We start from the raw sequence: 27,022 nt of genomic DNA, 5'->3' as shown, positions 1-27,022 counted from the left end.
GCCATCTTTGCTGGCCCGAGATCTTATGGGTTGTAAGGGCTGAGGATTAAAGTAAACTAGACAATATGCTTAGGATCTTCAAAACTTGAAATGTTAAGGATATATGCTACATAGATCTTAAACAATCTACATTTTAATAATAATGTTTTTGCATTACGTCCCACTAACTACTTTTACGGTTTTCGGAGACGCCGAGGTGCCGGAATTTAGTCCCGCAGGAGTTATTTTACGTGCCAGTAAATCTACCAACACGAGGCTAACGTATTTGAGCACTTTCAAATACCACCGGATTAAACCAGGATCGAACCTGCCAAATTGGGGTCAGAAGACCAGCGCCTCAACCGTCTGACCCATCCAGCCCGGCATCTATATTTTAACTAGGCTGGATAATTGTCAAAAGCAATGGTGTAAATTATTTGAGCGATGTACGAATAATTTTCCACCTGTTGTAAGTTAGGTGTAACATACATTTTGTTGAATGATTAAAGGAGTGATCATCGTATACACGCAGTTCTTTGAAAACTTTTTGCACAGATATGGATGTTTACTAATATTTTTAAGACCGGGCGAGTTGGCCGTGCGCGTAGAGGCGCGCGGCTGTGAGCTTGCATCCGGGAGATAGTAGGTTCGAATCCCACTATCGGCAGCCCTGAAAATGGTTTTCCGTGGTTTCCCATTTTCACACCAGGCAAATGCTGGGGCTGTACCATAATTAAGGCCACGGCCGCTTCCTTCCAACTCCTAGGCCTTTCCTATCCCATCGTCGCCATAAGACCTATCTGTGTCGGCGCGACGTAAAGCCGGTAGCAAAAAAAAAAAAAAAAAAAAAAAAATTTTTAAGTGTAAAGTAAAAATGTGGATCGAATCTCTACGTCTAATGGCTGAAAATGATAACTTTACGAATATCTGAAATGAATATACCTTGGACGTATTATTATTGTTAAAATCAAAAACGATATTAAACTCTGTATAACAAATTTTAAAAATAAATTATGGTTTTCAGTGACAGGTAAATCAGACATTATTGCATCTTTCTTCTTTACTCTTAGACCCGAAAGAAAGAACATTTAATTCTGAATAATTTGATATCAATATGATGTGTGTGCTGCAATTCAGTCATGAAGCATGGCACAAAGTTATTTACTGTGCACGTAACTGTCATCGATGTCAGGTCCTCGCCGTCCGATGCACGGTGAGCAGCTGTGACTGTGTCACTTCTCACATAACGGGAATCACTTTCGGCGAAAAAAGGTCATTAGTACTGTCTAAATCATCTGAAAATTCAAGAATATCGGCCTCATTCGGTCTTGAATATGGCATAGCCATCACGATGAAAAGATGACGCAAGCACGTGCAACAACGGAGAATATTTTTTCTATTTGTTTTACGTTGCACCGACACAGATAGGTCTTATGGCGACGATGGGAGAGGAAAGGGTTAGGAATGGGAAGGAAGCGGCCGTGGCTTTAATTAAGGTACAGCCCCAGCATTTGCCTGGTTTGAAAATGGGAAACCACGGACAACGGAGAACGAGAAGGAGTAAAATTATAATTCGCAAAGTACGGCGAACACACGATATACCAAAGAAACGAAATAAATCGTAAACTTAACTGATATCATGATAACATGTACGTATTCATAAGCCAACCAAAACAGATCAACGCAATAACAACTTCGAATGACCACAACATAAACATTTCACGGTCAACAGATTTCATTTGTCGAAAATAAAAATATTTTGTAGGGCTGTTGGATATATCTGTAGAGTAAAACGCAAATTCAACGCTTTATGTTACTGTCACGATCAACTGTTAGAACAGCCACGCAAATAACCAAAATCCCTAAATAGGACAGAGCCGATGTATTGGCGCCGTAGCTTTTTCACCATAACCTGTCGTGCCGATAGATCGGCGCGCTGAGTGCGAAAGGGTTATTAATATTTTTAATATAAAGTAAAAAAATAGATCGAATCTCTTCGTCTAATGGCTGGGAACGAGAACTTTTCTAATATCTGAAATGAAAACAAACTCAATTTTGAAAACAATAAAAGTGTACATATGATAAAATTTGCCATGGTCTTTTATCGTATGGATGGCTTCCTTTCTATTTGAATAATTGTCCTAATTTTTTCTGCTACGAATATACTATCGCAATAAGAAATTGCCAGAAGTTTATGTTAATATTACATAATACTGTTAAATTAGCCAGCTCCGCAGTGTATCGTCTACGCCTCTTTCCCAGAGATCCTGATTTTGATTCTGGGCTTGCTCAAGGATTTTACGCTTAATCTGAGAGAGGTAAGGGGATTCAATTAACATCGTAATGTCAACGATAATCTTTCTGATGTGAGAGACAGCAATGTTACATTCATCAAAAGAAGATTAGCATATTGCGGTTTATTGCAATTTATATTGTGCTATTTGTAAATCCACACATTATACAACGAACCCAATTGACTAGACAAGGAGGCAAACAAGGAAAGAGCTAGAAAATTGGAACTGGTCTATAGACTGACACAGAACAGGTACAATAAACGAGCAATATCCTACAAAGCCAAAATTAAACACTACATCGTTGTTATGAAACCAGAGGGGCTGTACGGTTCAGAATGCCTTATCTTAAATAAGGAAAGGGAACTGAAGGAAATCGAGAAGCAGGAAAGGAAAATTCTGAGGAAAATTCTTGGACCTCAGAAAAAGACGAATGGGACATGCAGGAAAAGGAGAAATATTCCGAAAAGATCACGGACACAATGCGAAAACGAAGAGTGAAATTTTACGGACATCTCGTCAGAATGAATGACAACCGCCTGACTAAAAGAATTTTTAAATATATAATTGGATTGAGGAGGACAACGAAATGGGTGGAGGAGGTTAAGAAGGACGCAGAAGAAATAAAAAAAACACCAGAATTGATCCTCAACAGAAATAAGTTCAGAACTCGAGTAGATGACCACAAATTCCATGAAGAGCAGCGGAAGAACAGGCCCAAATTTGTAATACCTGAGGAGCAGAGAAAAATAAGGAGTGAACGAATGAAGAAGTTCTGGGAAGAGAAAAGAAGAGGACTGGCCAGAAAGCATTAGGTTTCACGCGGTCCACAGTTGACCAAATTCGGAAGCAAGAAGAAGAGGAACCCAAAATGGAGTCAGTTATGTAAAAGGAATAGAAACGCAGCAAAAACACAAAGTTGGTAGGCCTAACGAAGGAGTTTGAACACAAAATTATATTTCACTGTGTGGCAGATCAGTATCGAGCCTGAGTCATGTTTGAACACGACGAGTTGTTTTGGCACAGATTATACCACTCTTCGATAGGAGCTTTGGACAGTAGCTGGTGTCAGCAGAAGAATGAGGCTAGTGGACAACTGCTCTCTTCAGTTCAAGACATGCATGTTTAAAACTGTTCATGTCCGCAGAATATGCCGACCACACCGTCCGTAAACGCATGCGTCTCAAGGAACTGATTGACCACTCTGGCTCGATGAGCACGAGCATTATCATCCACTAGTGTAACGCCCTCACCCACAGCAGCGGGAAATCTTTTAACTACATGTTGGATGATGTTGTCTCAGTATAACAGACCAATCGCGCTACTCTAGATAGGATACGTCCACCAAATATGATCGCACTCCAAAACAGAATGGGACGTAGTTGCTCCTAATGGCGTTCCAGAATGAAGAGCCTATTCTAATTTTTCAATAATTAACCTTTTATAAAAATTACAATTTGCTTTACGTCTCACTGACACAGATAAGTCTTATGGCGACGATGGGATAGGAAAGGGCTAGGGGTGGGAAAGAAGTGACTGTGGCCTTAATTAAGGTTAAGAGGGACATATAGCGCGAGAAAGCGCATCGGTATTTGGAGGGGAATGGGAACGGACTCGCAGTGACAGGCAGATGATCCTGCCTGCTACGGCAAGAAGGAGAGTGGAATTCGACCCTGCCACTTCCCACGTGTAAGACTCCTGCAATAATTCTGTGTAGCTCTGTTCTAGAGATTGCCTTCCGAGGGTGTAAAGGCGTGCATAGGCCAACCGGACCGAGCTCGATAGCTGCAGTCGCTTAAGTGAGGCCAGTATCCAATAATCGGGAGATAGTGTGTTCGAGTGCCACTTTCAGCAGCCTTGAAGATGGTTTTCCGTGGTTTCCCATTTTCACACCAGGCAAATGCCAGGGCTGTACCATAATGAAGGCCACGGCCGCTTCCTTCCAACTCCTAGGCCTTTCCTATCCAATCGTCGCCATAAGACCTATCTGTGTCAGTGCGACGTAAAGCAAATAGCAAAAAAAGGCCAACCGGAATGATCAAGTATGGTTACTCATTTCTACTTCCGCTTAAAACAACAATCAGCACAATCACCACCGGAAGGATGTGAATTCGTTTCCCTATCAGGGAGTCGAGACATTCTGAAGCAAGCCAACTAATTTTGAAAGTACTCACTCATTGACAACAGGAGTGTGTATCTAGTAAAACCCCGCGAGTAATAACGTGGAGGACCGAGCTCGATAGCTGCAGTCGCTTAAGTGCGGCCGGCATCCAGCATTCGGGAGATAGTGGGTTCGAATCCCATTGTCGGCAGGCCTGAAGATGGTTTTCCGTGGTTTCCCATTTTCACACCAGGAAAATGCTGGGGCTGTACCTTAATTAAGGCTACGGGCGTTTCCTTCCCACTCCTAGCCTCTTCATATCCAATCGTCGCCATAATACCTATATGTGTCAGTGCGACGTAAAGCAACTTGCAAAAAAAAAAAAAAAAAAAAAAAAAAAATCATAATAACGTGAAGGCATTGAATTAGCCACTTTATTCCATTTAGTGCCGAGGTTGCGAATAGTAGTTGCTTTCCATTCCTCCAGGGATCTTCATAGCAGAGCCAATAGCTACTCCAACGGTCTTGATTGGTCTTGGTGTTTGAGAACCACGCCTGTTCCGCTGGTTGGCTGATTGTTCCGACTCTGGGCGAACGTGAACGGTAGTTCTCTACACTGGTTTCAATGTTCTTTGAAACTAGTCATTGGCTGCAATGAACAGCAGGTGTGCGAATCTGAGCACATTCCGTCAGATTATACTTCTCCACTTCAACTTCACTTCAGAGAACGAACCTGCTGCTAGAATGAACGCAGACTCACAAATGAACAATTCTGGACAGGCTCAAACTAGACTCATTGGTACTCACAAGGGAACTAATAGAGGTACTACTCTGCGATCTCAATGAAAATCGGCAGTTGCGTTTTCTCACGATGTGTAAGTTGGGTGTCAAGCCCAAATAAAATCGAAAGAAAAATAATAAATTATTTAAATTCATTTGTTTAAATGTAATGTTACATTATCGTCCGTTGTTCCGCTCCATATACTGTAGTTACTTTCAGCACCGTCCGCAACCGCCTGGCAGTATATCACGTCTCCCAGGTAGAAATGGGCAAAAAATAACACAACAGTTATTTTGGAACTGCTCCGGGCTCGGAACTGATCTTTAAATGAACAGTACGCCGGAGCATTCTGTTCCGAAAGAACAGTGTTCCGTATCTCCTGTACTCTGCTAGGCTGGTTCAACAGCGACTCCAACGGTCTTGATTGGTCTAAGTGTTTGAAAACCGCGCATGTTCCGACTCCGGGCGAACGTGAGTGCTAGTTTTCTGCAGTGGTTTCTATGTTCTTTGAAACTAGCCATTGGCTGCAATGAACAGCGGGTGAGCATCAAGTGTAGGGGAAGGGAACCCACGAAAAGTGAAAAATTGTAAGAGTTGCGCATCTTAGTCAGCATTTTGACAGACAGCGGATCCGCGCTAAGTATGCATGACACTGATTTTTAATCTTTGTTCGTACGAATTCTCGCTGCGTTAAACTACGTGCATTGCCAAAGCATTCTTTTACCGCGATTTACGGCTGTTTGTGTTGAGATATCCACTGCAATTTGTTTATTAGGATTGTTATAAATAGACTATCTACGTACCGGCGTATAAAAACATGGCAATGTCAAAATACCAAGTATTATTGAAGTAGGCCTACATCTTTCAAATTTTCCAATACCTGCCTTCCTTTGCCAGATAAAAACCTTAGTTAATCTATACCTGTTAGGTTCTCCTGTCTGTAGAAACTAATTTATGATTAAATAAAATTTATAAAATACCTGAAAAACAAAACATTTAACAACAGAACAAAGCTGAAAATTAATTCAATTAAGGTGTTCCTTTTTCATATTTCATTAATACCCAATTTGTTGTGATAAAATCATGTTTTGGTGTTTTCTAGAGATATTAAAATTAAAGCATGAAAGTAGCAGTGAGGAAACAACTTTCGAATTAGCATTTATAGCGTTGATATTTTCTAATTTCCTACTGCTTAAACCTTTGACTGTTATTTTGGAACTGTTATTCGGAACGTAATATTTTTTAGGAACAGGAACAACCGAAACTGTTCCAGAAAAAGAACAACTTCGTCTATCTCTACTCCAAGGCGTTGGTTCTGTTTTCAACGACTCGGCAGCTTCACTCCCTGGAATCGCGCTTTCCAAACCTGGCCAAGCCATTGTTTTGTTTCCAACCTTTCGTGTTGACTTTTGTTTTCGAGTTCCGTGCGAGTGTATTATTGCTTACGCAATCAAGTCGGAGGCTTAAATGGTTTAATACCGAGCGAGTTGGCCGTGCGGTTAGGAGCGCGTAGCTGTGAGCTCGCATCCGGGAGATAGTGGGTTCGAACCCCACTGTCGGCAGCCCTGAAGATGGTTTTCCGTGGTTTCCCCATTTTCACACCAGGCAAATGCTGGGGTTGTACCTTAATTAAGGCCACGGCCGCTTCCTTCCCATTCCTAGGCCTTTCCTGTCCCATCGTCGCCATAAGACCTAACTGTGTCGGTGCGACGTAAAGCAAAGTAGCAAAAAAAAAGTTTTAATATGGGTAGTGAAAATATAGTAAAACAATGATTAAACGCTAGTTTTTCATCACTTTCTTATAAAAAAGAAACAAGTGATTGACAGCGGCGGACCATGTCGAGCCATTTTCAGGGCTGTCGACGGTGGTTTGTTAATTTTCTGTTCTGGAGTTTTGCAATATTATACTATTACAGTACACCCTATATAACATTTTACAATGTTGAAGTGACTAAAATGGCCAAATTACGTATTTCACCTTTGAAAGAAAATCATAATTCTCTGCAGAGTTCCTCTTTTCTTCCCCATGTCATTCTATTACATTAATTCATTTCGTGATCTGAATAATCTGGTAAAATAAATGGGGAGGTGGGGGGGCGAAATGTTGGGCTTATATTTAATCCGTTAATTTTGCCTGAACTTCTGGCCCAGGAAACGCCACTGAAACTCGGAGGAGAGGCAGCGCAGAGAATGTACATTCAACCGCAAAACGAGTGGCCGCTGCAGAAGATTACTTTCCCTCAAAATCCTTTTGTATGAAAAAGGAATAAACATATTCTGCAGGTTGGTAGGATTCCAAATATCATCATTTTGGCCTCCGACTATTCGTAGTTTACGAATACTCTCGCGTCTCGAGAATGTATAAAATGAAATATTTCTTTGCCGCTCAATTTTTGCGTGGTTGAGTGTACACAGCATGTGCCAAGGCGTGCGTGATGAAGGAAGTAGAGCAGGCCGTGAATATAAATCATGCCCCAAGCTAGAATAATTAAGCATGAAGCCCGGGAATCGAACACGGACCTCTTGGGAGAACATTTACTGAGTTCATTAATTTGAGAGCCAGATTACGGCTGAGGAGGTTACCGCGTTGATTACGTGGCATTTCGGTGCCGTGTATCTTAGGCATTTTAACGGATATTTGAATTGCCAGTCTTTTTATTAGGAGACCCAATGTTCAATTAACGGCACTGAAATGCTCACCGACAGTATGACTATCACCGTTGTCTTCTTTCTTTATCCTCACCAATTCTTATTATGGAACCTGCTAAGTTACAGGACGACTTTTACGACCCTTGGCCGGTAATTTACTGTTACCTAGTGTATAAGAACACAAACACTGTAATATCACAGATTATTATTCACTACATTAACGCTCTAGCATAACCAAAGTAGTCCTAAATCATTGACGATGACAGAATAAGAGCAATAATTGAAAATGAAGTAGGCCTATACCTCACCTTGTGCATACTGCACTTTTTTTTTGCTATTGGTTTTACGTCGCGCCGACACAGACAGGTCTTCTGGCGACGATAGGATAGGAAAGGCCTAGGAGTTGGGAGGAAGCTGCCGTGGCCTTAATTAAGGTACAGCCCCAGCATTTGCCTGGTGTGAAAATGGGAAACCACGGAAAACCTTCTTCAGGGCTGCCGACAGTGCGATTCGAACCCACTGTCTCCCGCATGCAAGCTCACAGCCGCGCGCCTTTGACCGCACGGCCATGTCGCCCGGTACCAATTTTGTAAATTGATGTTCATTTATCCTCCTACTTTCATGAAATCCTAACAGAGGCACTTTGTTACTAGATGCAGAATAGTTCATGAACAAATACAATCCACTTCATAAGTTGTAAACTGAGATAAAGCATTGTTGTTGTTGTTGTTGTTGTTGTTGTAGTTATTTGGGTCATCAGTCTATGGAATGATTTGATGCAGCTGTCCATGCTACCCAACCCTGTGCTAACCATTTTATTTCTACGTGACTACTACTTCCTACATCTACTCTAATCTGTTTTTCATATTCATACCTTGGTCTAACTCTGCCGTTCTAACGACCTACTCTTCCCTCACAAAACAACTGAACAATTCCTGAATGTGCACTATCATTCTATCTCTTCTTCTGGTCAAAGTTAGCCAAATCGTTCACTTCTCAACAATTAAGTGTATTATAGTGCTATTTTCATCCGAATAATAAATCCTTTAAACAGCAAGAGAGCAGAGCATACTTTCATCAAATACGTTTTCTTCCCCTTCTGTTTCTTTTTTCACTGTCAGAAATGTCTTCATTAGTCACATCTGCTCATCCAGGGACTTGTTTCAGCAAAGCTATGATTGACGCAGGAAAGGAATACACAGTTTGCGTACAGTTGTGTGTAATTTATTTTTTTGCTAGTTGCTTTACGTCGCACCGACACAGATAGGTCTTATGGCGACGATGGGATAGGAAAGGCCTAGGAATAGGAAGGAAGCGGCCGTGGCCTTAACTAAGGTACATCCCCATCATTTGCCTGGTGTGAAAATGGAAAACCACGGAAAACCATCTTCCGGGCTGCCGACAGTGGGGTTCGAACCCACTATCTCCCGGATGGAAGCTCACAGCTGCGCGCCCCTAACCGCACAGCCAACTCGCCCGGTATGTGTAATTTTAGCCGGCTAATTTTTATGAACGTGTCGGATAAAACAGAACGTCGGATAAGCGAATTTCGACTAAGCGAGATTGTACTGTATTCCATAATCCTTGCAAACCTAATATGGAAGAAAAATTTGAGCAAGATAAATCAGGTTGGAAAGCTGAAAGTGCGAAGTATGATACAAGTAGGAGGAAGCTGATGTTGTTGTTGATGTTGTTTAAAGAGGCCAAACAGCTAGGTCGTCGACCCAATAAGTGGAAGCAATACCAGTCTAAACTCTGGTACAGTGATCGCCAGCACTCATTTTCAATTTGAGGGCCTCTGTGGGCAGCATTTTAATCGTCCACTACGATAGGCCGAGGATATAATAGATGTAATTCTTCCATTCCCGCCCACATGAGGTCATCCCTAGATATCTTCCAGTGGTTTCTAATTTTGTTTCACCAGGCAAAATGCTGAGGCTGTACCTTAATCACGGCCACGGTCAGTACCTTCCATTTCCTATCCCATCGTCACCATAAGACCTATCTGTGTCGGTGTAAAGGAAAATTAAAAAATTATAATAATAAAATAAAAACCTCTCTCCTACTGAAAAAGTAGAGTAAGAACCTTTATCTACTATCCTCTCTGCCCATGTCCTATATTTTTCCCACTCAATTATATCATGAGGCAGTGACACTCAACAATTAACATGACGCTGAGAGTTAGAATAGCAACATGTATTGATTGAAAGGACAAATATCCATAATTAAAATGCTAGGCTTACCAGTAATTCAGAAAAAAGACAAGAAAAGACAAAACAAAGACTAGACAAAAGAGTGACGGAATGGGTTGCTATTTTCTAGAAAATAGATCTCAGAGAATTAGAGTAGGCGAAACTTTATCTGACCCTGTAATAATTAAGAGGGGAATTCCTCAAGGCAGTATTATTGGACCTTTATGTTTTCTTATATATATAAATGATTTGAGTAAACGAGTGGAATCAGAGGTAAGGCTTTTTTGCGGATGATGTTACTCTGTATAGAGTAATAAATACGTTTGTGAGCAACTGCAACGTGACCTCGAAAATGTTGTGAGATGGACAGCAGGCAATGGTATGTTGATAAACGGGGTTAAAAGTCAGGTTGTGAGTTTCACAAATAGGAAAAGCCCTCTCAGTTTTAATTACTGCGTTGTTGGAGTGAAACTTCCTTTTAGGGATCATTGTAAATACCTAGGTCTTAATATAAGGAAAGATCTTCATTGTGGTGATCACATAAATATGATTGTTAATAAAGGGTACAGATCTCTGAACATGGTTATGAGGGTATTTAGGGGTTGTTGTAAGGATGTAAAGGAGAGGGCATATAGGTCTCTGGTAAGACCCCAACTAGAGTATGGTTCCAGTGTATGGGACCCTCACCAGGATTACCTGATTCAAGAACTGGAAAACGTCCAAAGAAAAGCAGCTCGATTTGTTCTGGGTGATTTCCGACAAAAGAGTAGCCTTACAAAAATGTTGCAAAGTTTGGGCTGGGAAGAATTGAGACAAAGAAGACGAGCTGCTCGACTAAGTGGTATGTTCCGAGCAGTCAGCGGAGAGTTGGCGTGGAATGACATTAGTAGACGAATAAGTTTGGGTGGCATCTTTAAATGTAGGAAAGATCACAATATGAAGATAAAGTTGGAATTCAAGAAGACAAATTGGGGCAAATATTCATTTATAGGAAGGGGAGTTAGGGATTGGAATAACTTACCAAGGGAGATGCTCAATAAATTTCCAATTTCTTTGCAATCATTTAAGAAAAGGCTAGAAAACAACAGATAGGGAATCTGCCACCTGGGCGACTGCCCTAAATGCAGATCAGTATTGATTGATTGATTGATCGATCGATCGATCGATTGATTGATTGATTGATTGATTCATTGATTGATTGATTGATTGATTGATTGATTGATTGAATCAGATGCCACCAAGTTAGCGGTTCCTTTCCTGTTTGTGTTAATAAATTAGAACTTCCAAACGTAATACGTAAATGAAAATTGCACCGCATGCAGGATATAGAACTTAGCACATTCACCTATTCCCTCAGTAACAGTTATATACTAATTACAAATTTGTAGTTCCTCTAGTTGAGTATCAAAGCTGAAACACCAAGTATGCGGTTTCTGATGAGAATAGGTTCTCTGCTATGTCACAAATTAACGTCGTAGATTGCAGAACTACTTCAAAGGTTTAAACAATGCGTGCGATGATAATTTAGAGAAGGACATTAGAATGTATGCGAAGGCACAACTGAACGACGAGGCTGACATCTTGGCGTGTTAACGAAGCAAGAATAGCTCGCTTGAATTATTCACTTGTCAGAGAGAACAGTGGAGTTGTGATACTGGAGACGTTTGGAGAGAAGTGCTGTCGAGGATGTTGGGCGAGTGGTGTACCTTGTGAGACAAGTAATAATAATAATAATAATAATAATAATAATAATAATAATAATAATAATAATAATAATAATGGCGTATGGCCTCCGAAGAGGCCTGGTGCAGATCTTTTTCTAGTAGACGGCCTATAGGCGACCTGCATGTTTGTGAGGATGGGATCTTATATGAGATGAAGACGGCACACATACCCTGTCCCCGAGCTAGACGAATTAACCAATTAAGCTTAAAATCCTCGCCCCGGCCGGGAATCGAACCCGGGACCTTCTGGACCAAAGGCCAGCACACTTACCTTTAGCAATGGAGCCGGACGTGATGCAAGTGAGCACGATAGTTTACCTTTGAAAGATACTCTACCGGTTCGTGTATTTATCCCTTTTCTTCTTCTTCGCTGACCCTTTTCCCATCTGTCTGGGGTTGGCATGTAAATTAAGTCCAGTTTTAATCCTGGACACAAACCCTTTGTGGAGGGATGTATTCACTATTACATTTTCTATGGAGGCTGGTACTGTCAATGAAGAATAAATACGATCACAAATACCAAATCCCCGAGCTATAGGATTTACCTAGCTATTTGTTTTACGTCGCACCGACATAGATAGGTCTTATGGTGACGATGGGATAGGAAAGGCCTAGGAGTTGGAAGGAAGCTTTATTTTTGCTAGTTGCTTTACGTCGCACCGACACAAATAGGTCTTATGGCGACGATAGGATAGGAAAGGCCTAGGAGTTGGAAGGAAGCGGCCGTGCCCTTAATTGAGGTACATCCCCAGCATTTGCCTGGTGTGAAAATGGGAAACCATGGAAAACCATCTTCAGGGCTGCCGATAGTGGGGTTTGAATCCACTATCTCCCGGATGCAAGCTCACAGCCGCGCGCTCCTAACCGCACGGCCAATTCGCCCGATAATAAAATAATAGAAACAGTCTATATCAGCAAAAAAGTTAAATTCCGTCATCAGTAATATTTAACATTTGTAAAATATCTAAAACTTTCAAGTCCGAGTACGCTACTTCCGTGGAGCTGTTAAGCATTTTAAACATTATTTTTTTGCTATTTGTTTTACGTCGCACCGACACAGATAGGTCTTATTGCGACGATGGGATAGGAAAGGCCTAGGAAGTGGAAGGAAGCGGCCGTGGCCTTAATTAAGGTACAGCCCCCGCGTTTGCCTGGTATGAAAATGGGAAACCACGGAAAACCGTCTTTAGGGCTGCCGACAGTGGGATTCGAACCCACTATCTCCCGCATGCATGCTCACAGCCGTGTGCCCCTGACCGCACGGCCAACTCGCCTGGTGGGAAGGAAGCAGCCGTGGCCTTAATTAAGGTACAGCCCCAGCATTTGCCTGGTGTGAAAATGGGAAACCACGGGAAACCATCTTCAGGGCTGCCGACAGTGGGGGTCGGACCCACTATTTCTCGGATGCGAGCTCACAGTTGCGCGCCCCTAACCGCATGGACATCTCGCCCGGTAGCATTTAACCAGACGTGGCCAAGTTCCCTGGCCCGGTCTGAAATCGAATCCCATGAACAGAAGGCTACTATGCTGACCATTCAGTCAATCAACTGGATATCTATCTATCTATCTATCTATCTATCTATCTATCCACCTATCTATCTATCTATCTATCTATCTATCTATCTATCTATCTATCTATATCAGGTCTATGTAAATAAAGTAATATTTTCTGCACACTTCATATGTTTGTCTCATACTATGTTTCTACCTCTGTTGCGGCACACAAAAGTCGAAAGTAGTTTAAGTTCATTTTTTAAAATTTCTGTTTGTGTGTTTGTTTTCTACAACATCACTAGAAAATTGCTGAAAGGAATTCCTCGAAACTCGGTATCCACGTTCCGTGATAGCCAAGTTGCCACTGGGATATGCATTATTTGATTAGTATATAGCGACATAACAATAATAAGGGGCTAAAACATGAAATGTCAAATTTCTCCATTAATATTAGTTGTATCGGAAAACTGTATCTGGTAAAAGGGGTGTAAAACATCATTTTAAATCTTTTAGGTTTCATAGGTTTTTAACCTGCGAGGAATAATAACGGATACATTCTAGGTTGTTATATTTTTCGCAAAGTTCGTGAATTCGGCGTGTGGAGAAACTCTTGCTGCCTAAAGTTTATGGCATTTTAGGGGTGATAGCAGATACCGGAAGTGCAACAAATACCTAGCTTCCTTGCCTTGGGTCATATGCTTTTCCTAATCCTTTCTTTTAAAACTATGCCAGATATTTTTGAGTTTGTTAGCATTCCGGGCATGTTCACGTATACCAATTCTTGGAACTACGGGTTTCTGTTCCCTTTCCCTCACTTGTGATGTGACAATCATCCCAGAAGAAGAGCTGGAAGTTTCTCTCTCCTAGCCAAACAAAATAAACAGTGGAGTGTCGATTATCTGCGGGTAGATTAACCACGAAAGTGCCGATTGACTCTTTGCTTTGAATACGTGCTATACGCTTCGTGAACGTTAGTCATCGTCCGATGTTGACGTTGCGAGATAGGTGTGAGTTGAAGATGCATTTGAGGAGGTGAAGAAGGCAATATTAGCAGCTTACTGAGTTTGAACGAGGCCATGCGGCCATGAGGAGATGGATCTTTCCGCCATTTTTCGGAAAGACTTGACAGGGATGTGTCCACAGTGCATCGGTGTTGGCAACGATCGTCACGGGAAGGCACTGTCTCAAGAAAACCGGGGTCCGGTGGCACACGGGAGTTATGGTCTGGGGAGCGATTTCCTTTGACAGCAGGAGCACTCTTGTCGTTATCCCAAGAATATGAACATCAGATTTGTATGTCAGACTGGTGATTGCACTGGCTGTGCTTCCATTCATTCACAGTGATTAACGGGGTGTTTTCACAGGATAACGCTCGTCCTCATATCGCTGCCGTCACCTAGCGTGCTCTACAGAGTGTCGACCAGTTGCCTTGGTCTGCAAAATCACCAGAACGTTCGCCCATTGTGCACATATGGGAAATTATGGACGACAAATCCAACGTCATCCAATACCAGCATAAACCGTCTCTGATTTCACTGACCAAGTGCAACAGGCGTGGAACCCCATCCCACAAAATGGCATACGGCACCTGTACGACACAATGAGTGGAGGTTTACATGCTTGCATTCAAAATCGTGGTGACTACAGTGGTTAATAATAGACCACCATGTGGTGACCTGGAAAATTTAATCAAATAAATACCGTATGGTACTTAGATAATTGCTTAACCTAAATTGCATTTCTCTACACCAAAGTCTTGTTGATGTAGGGATTTCATTTTCTGTCAGTGTATAACCATAAAGAAAGATGGCACGAGCAAACATGTCCATGAATCCATTGTTATAGATAAAGTGGGCAAAATTGACAGGGAATTTCGGTCAAGTGCGGAAGCTCGATAAAATTAAATGCCTTCACGATTTGTGCGTTCTGTTCTATAAAATGTAAATTATGATGACATTTTGGCGGATGTAGCATAAAGAAGCAATTTACGATGAGTCGTGAATAAACAAAAAAAATTCATATCGTCCGTCAAATGTAAGAAACTTGCAATATCTAGAAATTAGGGGCTCTTCGATAAGGTAGTGAGAAGTGAACAATATTTCTCCTCTTCTATTCAAGCAGAAAAAATCCTCGGATTCTAATATTATCGTAATATGCACCTGGTGACCTGCTGCAATTAAAAATTGCAGTAAAAGAGCCATAAGCCTAATCCACAACATAAAATTATCATCTAATAAATTTTGAAAATATAGGTTTCGACTTTCTCACAAATACTCTTGGACCATCTACTCTTGGATATACTCGCATGGACTATTTACCCTTAGGCTTTTATTCACTGGTCGTTTTGACTTGGCCATTTTTCCTTTTGGATATTTTTGGACATTATAACCTGGAAGGCACCATGGGGTGTACGAAATTCCCTGTTCTTGCTGCCAGACAAGTGAGCAATAGCTGAACACGCCCTAACATCGGGTCAAGATGTGTGTTCCAAGATGTTCGATCTCACACATACGCAAAGAATGTAGCGCGGCTTTCCTTATACCGGCCATATCATTGTACCCAATACAAATATAAACTGATATAAAAAGTGAATATGTAAAGATTACAACGTGACCAAGATTACAATTTTCTAACCACCCCAAGCTAAGGAAAGGTTACCTTACAAAATTGATGGCAGATATTTTTCTTGGAAACGTAACATTTTGAAATTTATGAATGAAGTACAAAATATTTCATAGTGTATTATTTTAACATTTGTATTCGATCAGATAATAGAATTTTGAGAAACAATTTCTTAAAATTGAGGCATAGTTGAAATACGATTAAAAGCGGGCACACTTTTCATTCCACCTGCGATAAAAATATTAAAATTTACATTAATTATTACAAACCTACATGACCTAACGTGAAATGGAACGAGGAATTCCTATAGGCATATTGCTTATAATAACCTTCGAATTCGAGTGCACATAATACTTTGGTTGACGCTATGATCATACGGGAAGCGGTGGAAATACGTAAACATAATAATAATTTAGCAATACATGGTTGCCCGTATTCAATACTGTATTTGTGCAGGTAGATCTCTTTCGTATCCTTTTGTTTCCATTCATTTCAAATTCGTATACTTAACATCATTAGATGGTTCACTAGATGTGCGCCATATTTTTAATTCTATGACACCAGTCAATTCATTCTTCTCTTTACTCTCGTCTGTTCAACCTTCTTTAAAATCAGTTCTATCTTCCCATCCCCTCCCCTCGATTACTGCATTTTTTGTTACTTTCTTCATCTCTGTTCTATACTTTCGTCTTTGTCCGGCTGCATGGCTAAATGGTTAGCGTGTTGGTCTTTGGTCACAGGGGCCCCAGGTTCGATTCCCGGCAGCGTCGGAAATTTTAACCATCATTGGTTAATTTCGCTGGCACGGGAGCTGGGTGTATGTGTCGTCTTTATCATCATTTCGTCCTCATCACCTACGGGCGTCAAATCAAAAGACCTGCACCTGGTGAGCCGAAATTGTCCTTGGATACTCCCGGCACTAAAAGCCATACATCATTTCATTTTATGTGTCTTTATATTTTTCCTTTGGATTTGATATTTTTATTATATGTATCCACCCTTTCCCCCCTCCACCATCGATTTTGTTTAATCTGATGACCTTTCTGTCAGATTAAGTTTCTAAACGGTTGTCTTCCTCGCTCCCTTCTTCACTCTTCGTTTATCCGTTGTGTCCTGGAAAGCCAAATGCCTAATGTAATAACTATAAAGCAACCATCAGAAATGAGCAACCTACCCGCATACGACAACATCCATGTACCTGTTACATAACAATACGTAAGTTTTATGTACCAACGATAAACCGTCAGTACCAACAATACGTAAAAATAAAAAGGAGTGACTTAAAATGAAATCTTCCGGCATTCGCTCCTCACACATGCACCTAAATTCTATGATGACATCGTCCTCATTGATCACTGGAAGCACTGCGTGGAGGTGGTCTGTTGGGGGTAACGTGGTAAGGATGAGTGCGCAGTTATATGACGCATATACATTAATTTTACGTATGTCAGTATTCTAGGGTTAAACACCTTATTTAGAACTAAGATGACGTCACCTCTTCTCCCTCGGAATGCTATAGGGCATAGTAAGCCATCTGATGACGAGCAAGGGTATCATTTACAATATACCATCGGACAAGTGATTCTCAAGTTCCATCCATCATTGCTAGAAAAGTCGCAGTCACGGGCGGACGTGTTTCTCTTCTGAAGATGAGGAGCAAAATCTTCCCGAAACGTAAACAATTCTTTGACAAGGCAAAATCCCAAGAGATTATCATATGTATTAATACGGTTCGTGTACTTTTTCTCCAAGACCTCGAATATTCCCCAGGCTCTGCAACACACATGCCATGGAGGATCCAAGAAGACTAGTGTTGATCAAGGAAGGTTGATCAGGAATGATAAGAAAGAGAAGCCTGCCCCAAGTGGACCTAAGAAAAAGCAACCGGGCGAACTGGACGTGCGGTTAGGAGCGCGCAGCTGAGAGCTCGCATCCGGGAGATAGTGGGCTCGAACCCCACTGTTTGCAGCCCTGAAAATGGCTTTCCGTGCTGTCCCATTTTCACACCAGGCAAATTCTGGGGCTGTACCTTAATTAAGGCCACGGCCGCTTCCTTCCCATTCCTAGGCCTTTCCTGTCCTATTGTCGCCATAAGACTTATCTGTGTCGATGCGACGTAAAAACAACTAGCAAGAAGAAGCAATTATTGATTGGCTTCGGGCTCTGTGGTTGTCAGCCGTGTCTAGCAAATATAAGACCACTCGGCAGTACAGTCATTTGTAACCAAACGTACTGTAAATCTCACTGATGACTACGAAGTTGCTAAGATGTAACAACTGGTCAATATCCTCGTCCCTTATCAGAAATAATATTGTTAAAATAATTAACTGGTCCAGCTCCTTGGATGAATGGTTAATGTACTGGCCTTCGGCTCAGAGGGCCCCACGTTCGATTCCTGGATGGGCCGGGAATTACTACTGCGTATGGTTAAATTCTCTCACTTGGAGACTTTGTATTTGTCTGAACGCAGTTCTCTTCATCTACACACACCACATCACATTTTCATCCATCACAAAAACGGCAGTGGTGAATAAACACCTTCGCACAGGGTTGACGTCAGGAAATGTATCAGTCCGTAAAGTGGGCCAGATCCATATGAAGTGCCGACCCCAATAATCAAGGAAGAAGAAATCCAGAGAATGCCCTTCTTTCATATTCAGTGACAATGTGATGAATTGTGTGCTCCGCCTGAACACAATCGCATCTAGGGGAAGACCGCAAGCACCACTCTTGAACTGTTCAAGCACATCACCCATGGCCGGTTCCAACCCTGTTGATAATAACCCAAGTTTTCCATGGCAGATCAAAACCAGGAGGGAAATAGCATAGATTAAATAAAGGTTGTCACTCTTGAGAGATTCTACCAGGTATCCCTGCGCCGTTCGTTTGCAGCACTGAAGTTTCTTGAAAAGAGATGAGGTCTTGAGCTATTTGGATCAGCAGAGACCTGGACTTCAGACAATGAAATCCACAAGCAATATCACCGTCGTTAGGAAGAGACTGGTTAATTGATATTTTGGAGTACTCTCAGACCAAGCTGTTAATTCCTCCTAGTCTAGGACAGAGGTCCTCAAACTTTTATGGGATTGCTCCCCTTACTCATGGCTAAACGTTCAATATACCCCAACGAAAAAGTCCCTAAATGATAGATTTAAACAATAAGAGTACCTGGCTAATTATTAAGGCATTTCAAATTGATTATAAGCCATTCTTTTAAATAAAAATCGCAAATAAGACGAGACTGTGAAATTAAATACATTTTGACATTATGATAATTATTTGGGGATATTAGGTCGTGTAATAATAAATAAATACCAGCTGACGCGTTTCAATCCTGCGACCAGGATCGTCTTCAGAGCAACAACAAAGCAAAATGGCTACGGTCTCTCCATAGTAACCAGACTCAAGATAGAGAGACCCTGTTAGAAATATAGTTCATTCCAGGGCCTCCAGAGTCACGGAGAAAGATGTTGACGAGTTAACTATGGAGGGTAGCCATGATCTACTCAGTATATAGCCGTCACCTTTGTTAAAATTATTCGGGCGTTTAGCAATTTCAATCGCCTCACGAATGATTCTGGGAATAAAATGTTTCTCTTTACAAATGACAGAAGTTGCATCAAAAATTATTTGATGGTCATTATGTATGGCATGTTCTGCCACAGCAGACTTCTCTGGCTGGCAAAGACGTAAGTGCCTTCGATGTTCTTTAACCCTTGTTGCTACTTTCCTACATGTTTGGCCGACATAAACCGATCCACAGGAGCAAGGATTGAAACGCGTCAGCTGGTATTTATTTATTATTACACGACCTAATATCCCCAAATAATTATCATAATGTCATTTAATGGTCGTGAAAGTCTGCGTATGAAGATTAAATACATTTTAATAACACATCACAAGAAATTTAAGAGTTTGTGTTGGTATCGAGTATAATAAAATGAGAATAAGATAATACACGATACCCTGATTGAAAAAGTTTCACAAAACGCTATTTTAGCCTCAGTATAAAATTAATAAAAAAGGATGAACATTTTTCGATCTTAATTCTGGAATTCTGACATTGCGAAACATTCAAAATTTCAATGGGATGAGTGTCTGTACGGCATGACAGTTTTCTGATGTGTCGTAGTCCAGGTGAAACATCGAAGCGAAACGTAGCTTTATCTATACGTATTTAACTTTCCTCTTATTTATTTCCATATTTAAATTTGTCTTGATTATTTCCCTGAAGGCTGTTCGCATGTTGTTGTTTGAGTCATCAGTCCATAGACTGGTTTGATGCAGCTCTCCATGCCACCCTATCCTGTGCTAACCTTTTCATTTCTACGTAACTATTGCATCCTACATCTGCTCTAATCTGTTTGTCATATTCATACCTTGGTCTACCCCTACCGTTCTTGCCACCTACACTTCCTTCAAAAACCAACTGAACAAGTCCTGGGTGTCTTAAGATGTGTCCTATCATTCTATCTCTTCTTCTCTTCAAATTTAGCCAAATCGATCTCCTCTCACCAATTCGATTCAGTATCTCTTCATTCGTGATTCGATCTATCCATCTCACCTTCAGCATTCTTCTGTAACACCACATTTCAAAAGCTTCTAGTCTCTTTCTTTCTGAGCTAGTTATCGTCCATGTTTCACTTCCATACAATGCCACGCTCCACACAAAAGTCTTCAAAAACATCTTTCTAATTCCGATATCAATGTTTGAAGTGAGCAAATTTCTTTTCATAAGAAAGCTCTTCCTTGCTTGTGCTAGTCTGCAGTTTATGTCCTCCTTACTTCTGCCATCGTTGGTTATTTTACTACCCAAGTAACAATATTCATCTACTTCCTTTAAGACTTCGTTTCCTAATCTAATATTTCCTACATCACCTGCCTTCGTTCGACTGCACTCCATTACTTTTGTTTTGGACTTATTTATTTTCATCTTGTACTCCTTACCTAAGACTTCATCCATACCATTCAGCAACTTCTCGAGATCTTCTGCAGTCTCAGATAAAATAACAATATCATGCGCAAATCTCAAGGTTTTGATTTCCTCTACTTGGACTGTGATTCCCTTTCCAAATTTCTCTTTGATTTCCTTTACTGCCTGTTCTATGTAAACATTGAAAAGGAGAGGGGACAAACTGCAGCCTTGCCTCTCTCCTTTCTGGATTGCTGCTTCTTTTTCAAAGCCCTCGATTCTTATCACTGCAGACTGATTTTTATACAGGTTGTAGATAATTCTTCGTTCTCGGTATCTGATCCCTATCATCTTCAGAATCATAAATAGCCTGGTCCAATCGACATTATCGAATGCCTTTTCTAGATCTACGAATGCCATGTACGTGGGCTTGTCCTTCTTGATTCGATCCTCTAAGATCAGACGTAAAGTCAGGATTGCTTCCCGTGTTCCTACATTTCTTCTGAAGCCAAATTGATCTTCCCCCAACTCAGCTTCAACTTGTTTTTCCATTCTTCTGTAAATAATACGTGTTAAAATTTTGCAGGCATGAGATACTAAACTAATAGTGCGGTAGTTTTCACACCTGTCAGCACCGGCTTTCTTGGGAATAGGTATAACAACATTCTGCCGAAAATCGGATGGGACTTCTCCTGTCTCATACATCTTGCACACTAAATGAAATAACCTTTCCATGCTGGTTTCTCCTAAGGCAGTCATTAATTCAGAGGGAATATCATCAATTCCAGGTGCCTTGTTCCTATTTAGGTCACTCACAGCTCTGTCAAACTCTGACCTCAAAATTGGGTCTCCCATTTCATCAGCATCAACAGCCCCTTCATGTTCCAGAACAAAATTATCTACATCGTTACCTTGATACAACTGTTGGATATGCTCCTGCCATCTTTCTGCTTTGTCTTCTTTCCCTAGAAGTGGCTTTCCATCTGAGCTCTTAATATTCATGCACCTAGATTTCCTTTCTCCAAAGGTTTCCTTGATTTTCCTGTATGCAGCATCTACCTTTCCCAGGGCCATACAGCCTTCGACATCCTTGCACTTCTCCTTCAGCCATTCTTCCTTAGCTACCTTGCACTTTCTATCCACTTCATTCTTTAATCGCCTGTATTCTTTTCTGCCCTCTTCATTTCTAGCATTCTTGTATTTTCGTCGTTCATCAATCAGGTCTAGTATCTCCTGAGTTATCCACTGATTCTTAGTTGATCTTTTCTTCCTTCCTAACATTTCTTCAGCAGCCCTACTGACTTCATTTTTCATGACTCTCCACTCTTCCTCTACTGTGTTTCCTTCGGCCTTTTCATTTAGTCCTTGTGCAACATGTTCCTTGAAACAATCCATCACACTCTTTTCTTTCAACTTGTCTAGATCCCATCTTTTTGCATTCTTTCCTTTCTTCAATTTCTTCAACTTCAGATGGCATTTCATGACCAACAAGTTGTGGTCAGAGTCCACGTCTGCTCCTGGGAAAGTTTTGCAATCCAACACCTGGTTTCTGAATCTCTGCCTAATCATAATGAAGTTTATTTGATACCATCCAGTGTCTCCAGGTCTCGTCCACGTATACAGCCGTCGTTTGTGGTGTTTGAACCAAGTATTGGCGAGGACTAAATTATGGTCAGTGCAGAATTCAACCAGCCGACTTCCTCTTTCGTTCCTTTGTCCCAATCCAAATTCTCCTACTGTACTACCTTCTCCTCCTTGGCCTACCACTGCGTTCCAGTCTCCCATTACAATTAGATTCTCGTCACGTTTGACATATTGTATTAAATCTTCTATCTCCTCATATGTTCTTTCAATTTCTTCATCATCCGCTGAACTAGTAGGCATATAGACCTGCACTATTGTGGTGGGCATTGGTTTGGTGTCTATCTTGGCGACAATAATTCTTTCACTATGCTGGTCGTAGTAGCTTATCCGCTGCCCTATTTTCTTATTCATTATTAAACCAACTCCTGCATTACCCCTGTTTGATTTCGTGTTGATAATTCGGTAGTCGCCTGACCAAAAATCCTGTTCTTCCTGCCAACGTACTTCACTTATACCAACTACATCTAACTTTAGCCTATCCATCTCCCTTTTCAGATTCTCTAACCTACCACAACGATTCAAACTTCTAACATTCCACGCTCCGACTCGCAGAATGTCAGTATCCATCTTCCTGATGATCGCCCCCTCTCGTGTAGTCCCCACCCGGAGATCCGAATGGGGGACTAGTTTACCTCCGGAATATTTTACCCGGGAGGAAGCCATCATCAGTACATCATTCATACAGAGAGAGCTGCATGTCCTCGGGAGGTGGTTACGGCTGTAGTTTCCCGTTGCTTTCAGCCGTGTAGCAGTATCAACACAGCTAAGCCATGTTGAGTATTATTACAAGGCCGTATCAGTCAATCATCTAGACCGCCACCCTTGCAACTACCGAAAGGCTGCTACCCCCCTTTCGATGAACCATTCGTTAGTCTGGTCTCTCAACAGATACCCATCCGATATGGTTGCACCTGCGGATCGGCTATCTGCATCATTGGGACACGCAAGCCTCCCCACCGCGGCAAGGTCACATGGTTCCTAGAGGAACCTGTATAAAAACTGGTTATTCAAGTTCGCATACTCCACCAAAAGACTCAGGCGTACGCCTACGGGGTACCCCTGGGGTACACGTACCACAGTTTGAAAACCACTGGTAGAAAAGAGGAGTGGATTTAACTGTGCTAGGGGCGGGGATGATTCCTCCACGTTGGTGCCCCTGCATCGGTATCTGTATTCGAATACCAGTATTGAACTGAACGTCAGCACTTGGCTATCTCCTGAGATCTGCTGGCATATGAGAATTGAGTTGCAATATCTTCCACGTGACCTTTATAACATTTTAAGAAAAATGAGAAAAACGTGTAACTTCTATACCATTGTACTTAAGAAGTTCAAATTTGGTGAATTAATTGCCATTCGTGATGTTTATAAGTATCCAGAATATTCAAAGATCTGAAGCCATTGTTGCCAAGAATTTTATGTATTTTATTTTCACGTTCTCAGCTTTGAAACTGAAATTGAAGGGAACAGTGAATAAATTTGTTATAAGATTTTTTAGAGCAAGTGCAAGGTTCATAATTAATAACATTATGCTTTATTCTATCTTCAGAATTAACGATGTGAAAACGTAACTGGTTATTCAAGTTTTGGCATTGAGGTAATGGTCCTTTCCATCTTGGCCGTCAACACACTCACTGCTCACAACTACAGCTCGCAAAAACTAACTGATGCTTGCTCTAACACCCTAATAACAAGGCAGTGAGTGGTGTGACCTGAGGCGAAGCATTATGATTGGTGCATACACGTTGCAGGTTTTTAAAGGGAAAAAAATGAAATAGTTCTGTTCACGTTTCAGGATTTGAAACTCACCTCAATATTCAAAGCCTTATATTACAGCAAATGGTTGTTTTATGCAAGATTACTTTTCAGCACATGGTAGAGTTTGATATTGACGACCGGATGGCAAGCATAACGCAATTTGACCGAAAGAGTCACGTTGCAGGTTTCGAAACTCACCCCCTTCAATATAATGTAACACACAAACAGAGGAAAAAGTTCAAATAAGTAACCATGGATAAGTCATTAACCTTCTCTTCAGAAGATACGAGGTTCAATCTCGGTAGTTATCATTGGCATTTGAGGATGATCGAATACGACAACTCCACGCTATTGGCTCCTGGCAAGGCAAAAGTAGTTCAAAGAAAGCAAAACCATATCCATGTAGGTCATCAAAGTGCTTTAAGGAGTGGAAGAAAAGGACTTCCACTATTCGTAACCTCGGCGTTAATGGTATAGAGTGGTTTTCTGTATGCAAGAATTAATGCAGCTTGTTGTTTTAAGGGGCCTAACATCGAAGGTCATCGGCTCCTATGCAAGAATTAACCTGTTACTCATTATTCTGGTGTGGGCTAACTGAACCCCATTGCCATGTTTAAAAAGGCTTCTGAGGGACAAATTTTGATACGCAGATGTCAGTTAAGACCGTTAGTAATTGGAATGGAAGTTAAAATGTTGAATATTATTATTAAGAAGATAATTCTGACAATTAAATTTCTTCTACTTATTTACCTTCACACTATCTTTCGGAGATTTTCGGCTGTAATTAGACATGAAAAGATTGGGTTCAGGAGATGATTCGAACTCGCCGCTTGAAATCATAACGCTGAATGTACCATACGGTGTAGCTTCAGTCGGTAAACATGTAGTTGTCTTAGTGGGAAGGGTATCGTAAGCAAGCAAAACTAAAATGGTAGTTGTATATGACTGTTGATATGATCATAACCAGGGGACCTACAATTTTATGTGGAATCAGAACCACAAGACACAGCCGGATATAAAGTGTACGGGTCCCTAGGTTGCGGACGCACATCATCTCCCCATTTTGACAAAGACGCCAGCGAATCCCCGAAAATCGAGCGTGGCTGTGCGGTTTAGGTCTCATAGCTGTCAACTTGCATTCGAGGGATAGTGGGTTCCAACCTCACTGTCGGAAGTCCTGAATATGTTTTTCCGTGGTTTCTCATTTTCACACAAGGCAAATCATGGATTTATTCCTTAATTAAGGCCATGGTCGCTTCCTTCCCATTCTTATCCCATCGTCGGTGCGACGTAAAAAGAAATCCTCACACGTTGTAGCTCTTATCCTCTCTGGCCTTTTCCCAATTACTTGCTGTCAGTATGTGGATTTGCCCAGCTTTACGGTCGAGTGCACCTTGACATCAACTATAATTATATGGAAAGAACCATTCAGTCCTGCGTTTCTCTGTAATGCTTGGTTGTAAATATGTTAAATGAAGGACATTAACATCCGTAGGAATTAAGCAGACGCGGTTAAAATCTCCGGTGCAACCGGGAACAGAGCTCAGTACTCCCACAAACGAAGGTATTTATGCTGATCGTTCAGCCACGGAGCCGGACACAAATTATTATTAGGGAATTAAAATGTGAATATTTAACAACCTTCAAACTAAAAATATTTTCCTTTTTATTCTTACTTCACTGCATTTGATGAGCCGGCATCGTATGAAACTCTGATGTTGACGCTTGTCTAGTTAATTCCACATGACTTGTAAACGATGGAAAATACATGTTACCAGCGTAGTGGAACTTATATTACTCGTGTCTGACAGCCTGTGCCAGAGTGGAATTGTTTTCACGGAGGATGAAGTGTTGTAATATAACAAAGCACCTCTGTACTTTATGATTCAACTTTTATCTCCTTTGCTGTGCAGCTGTCACCGATGATTTCCTTCATCCGTTGTCACTGTGGGTTATGGGCCTTATTTGCGTGAGCTGTCTGATACATTGCATCTGTGCGTTTCAGAAAGTTACATTCTTAAACGGATGTGAACCTGACTTTGTCTGTATGACATCTACCTGTGAGTAAATATAATATAGAAATTAATGAATAGCTTTATGTATGAAGGAGAGTTTACAAACTCTCTCCGCATTTTATCATTCTAGGTAAATTATAATAATAATAATAATGATAATAATAATAATAATAATAATAATAATAATAATAATAATAATAATGATAATAATAATAATAATAATAATAATAATAATAATTGTGTCATGGAGAAAATTGTAAGAATTTGGAATGAAAAACTGAGAGAATCTAAAATATTGCCACTCATGCTGGGGAAGAAGAACAAAGGTGTTGCAATAAATTGCCTAGCATTTGCAGATGACTTTGCCATACTTTCAGAAAGCCTTATAGATGCAGCAATGCAAGTCAATCTCCTTGAAAAGACAGCCAACATGACAGGCTTGAGAATCTCTGCCGAGAAAACAAAATTTTTGACGAATATAAAGAGTGCCCCAAAGTTTTTAGTAACGGATATTGGTCAAATAGAAAAGGTAAAGAAATTCAAATATTTGGGCGAGACAATTCAAGAAAATGGTTTAGAAAAATCTGCTATAGAGGAGAGGATACAAAAGATGGAAAGAGCATACCGTATAACTAAGAATACTTACAACAAAAAGTGCTTATCAAGAAAACTTAAAATAAAGCACTACAACACAGTAGTGAAACCAGAATGCCTTTATGCCAGCGAATGTCTAGCACTGAACTACAAGCTTGATAAATTAGAAATATTAGAAAGAAGAATTATAAGGAAAATATTAGGTCCTCTAAGAATTGCAGAGTTTTGGAAATTAAGAAGTAACAATGAAATTTACCAGAACGTAG

This window comes from Anabrus simplex, chromosome 1 (genome assembly GCF_040414725.1).
Source record: "Anabrus simplex isolate iqAnaSimp1 chromosome 1, ASM4041472v1, whole genome shotgun sequence".
NCBI classification, from domain to species: Eukaryota; Metazoa; Arthropoda; class Insecta; order Orthoptera; family Tettigoniidae; genus Anabrus; species Anabrus simplex.
The sequence above is the reverse complement of the archived record's forward strand: the minus strand, read 5'-3'. Positions refer to the sequence as shown.